This window comes from Sardina pilchardus, chromosome 14, assembly GCF_963854185.1.
Source record: "Sardina pilchardus chromosome 14, fSarPil1.1, whole genome shotgun sequence".
NCBI classification, from domain to species: Eukaryota; Metazoa; Chordata; class Actinopteri; order Clupeiformes; family Clupeidae; genus Sardina; species Sardina pilchardus.
Genome location: NC_085007.1, coordinates 23511515 through 23514014, shown reverse-complemented (window position 1 = coordinate 23514014; position 2500 = coordinate 23511515).

The window sequence follows — 2500 nt, the reverse complement described above, 5'->3', positions numbered from 1 at the left end:
GTGTGTGTGCATGTAGATGTGTGTGTGTGTGCGTGTGTGTGTCTGTGTGTCTGTGTGTGTGTGTGTTTGTGTGTGTGTGAAAAAAATCCATAGCAATACAAATGCAGTCAGAGCCGCAGCGTTGAATAGCTGTAGTGGTGCATGATCTCATTCATATCAAGGCAATTTTCTATCTGTCTTTCTCTCACTCTCACTCTCTTTCTCTCCATCCCTCCCTCCATCCCTCCCTCCCTCGCTCCCTCCATCACATCGCACAGCTCCATCAACACTGCTACACACATGCACACGGGCAGTTGTGTTGGCCAGTTACCTGTAATTCACTGTAGTTTGCATGACAGATTTACTGAAGATAGCCTGCCATTGTATGAGAAGAGGTTGGCTTTAGACGTATTTCCTTTTGTTGTTTGTTGCGCTGTTAGCTTCTGTTGAATTCTTTATGAGGGAGAACGGGTAATGGAGGAGGAAGAGGGAAGGAGGGAGAGAGGGATGGAGAGAGGAAGAGAGAGAGAGGGAGAGATGGAGGGAGAGAGAGAGAGAGCAAGAGTCCATTGCCCTGGAGAGAATGTGTGTGACCAATTCGTGAGGAGGTCCTGCAAGCTGTCATTAGGAATCAAAATCGTCTGCCTTCCTTCAAGCTTGAGCACGTACACCTAGACAAAGACACAGACAGGTACACACAGAAATACATACACACACATTCACAGAGAAACACACATACACACACACACACACACGCACACACACTAAAACACACACGCTCACACACACACCTACACACACACACACACACACACACACTCACTCACAATCAGATGTACTGTAGAAGTAGCCACACAGAAGAAGAAAAAAAAACAAGACACACCAAACAAGCAGGGAACATATCAAACCTGGCTCTTTGTCTTTGGCTAGCTAACACTGTTAGCTGCTCATGCTAACCCCACATGTGGACCAGCAGGCCTCAGCTACTTGCCCAGTGAGAGGCAAATGAGAGGTCTGCGTGGGACAGATTTTTCTGTCCCGTGCCTGCCTGCTCCAGCAACATTCTGTCTCACCTGCTTCTGCAATAATGTGTCATTCTTAGTCCCACTCCCACCTGCATCTGTAAAATTAGGTCCCACTCCTGCATGCAAAATCCCGCAGGAGGGGTACTCAGGAGGGGTACTCAGTTTTGACTTCTGTCTCACAAAAGAAGCACTTGACACACAACTGAAAAAGGCTGCCAGATGTCTGATTTTAAGATTCTTGATTCTGAATGTAGGCTACTGTAACACAACTATGCTAGCTGTCATCAGTTCTTTAGAAAGGCACTAACATTAGATGAAGCCTAGTGTCGTCCTCTTCCTCTGTCATGCTTTCATGTTTGAGTTTCGACAATGAAGCAGCAGGAAAGAATTGAACTCACGTAGGCCTTAATGACAGAATCCACCAGTTAGGTTGTAACCCCGTTATTTAATGTTGCGTAACACAACATCCAGCTCAACTATAATTCTATACGCCACTCTAATCATTTTTACATGTTATTTTAGGCGTATATTTAATTTGTGGGAGGGCAGTGAATCATCTGTTTCTCCTGCACCCACTGACGCACTTCTCTCATCCCTCCCACCCCTGCAGAGCTTTCAAAACATGGCGCACTTTTTCGCATCACGACCCGCAGATCCCGTGGGACTCCCGCGAAAGTGCAGACCTTTAAGGCAAACCTGGATAACACCAATTAGGTTTATAATAGAAGTAACACCGCTACAACGCAGGGGTCAAGGCCGGTCCGTAAGGGCACACACCAGACCTTGTGCCCCACCGACATGAAAGCATTTATGTCACCGATCTTCATTGTCTTCAGAGCTGAAAGATGTCTCGATAGGATAACAGCGATATTGATCTAAAAGCCCGGCCTTGCACAGTAGACAAAGGTCAGGAGGAGATAGCTATACATTTCTTTTCTTTTTTTTTTTTGATAAAAGTGATGACCTGACCTGTGAACAAAAAAAATATGTCTCACAGTAACTGGTGTCATGTGAAATGTTGAGAGAAGCCATTTGAGATTTTCAAAGGACAGAGTGTGATCTAAGAAGCACTTCACAGGTAACGGGTTGATATGTGTTCCATGTTCTTACATTTTTCACCGTGTACTGTCTGTCACTGTGTGGACATTGTGTGTGTTTATTTTGTCTATTAAGCTTTTCTGTGATGGATGGTGTCTATGTTCCTTCACTATGGAGTGATGTATGTATGAGACCTGAACAAATACTACAATAGACGCACAAAATTAAATGATCCAAAAATGTCACAATGTTGTTTTGCTTGTACACAGAGCTCATGCAGGTTGACAGTAGTTTAGACATGAGTCACATAATGAGGAAGATTTGACATTTATTTCAGTGGAATGTTCCACAGCAGGTAGAGGCATTCTGCAACACATTCTTACAAGTCACCAATGTTATTTGTCTTTTGGAACAATGTACGTGTGACAGCGGAGAACTCTGGGGGGGATGAACACACA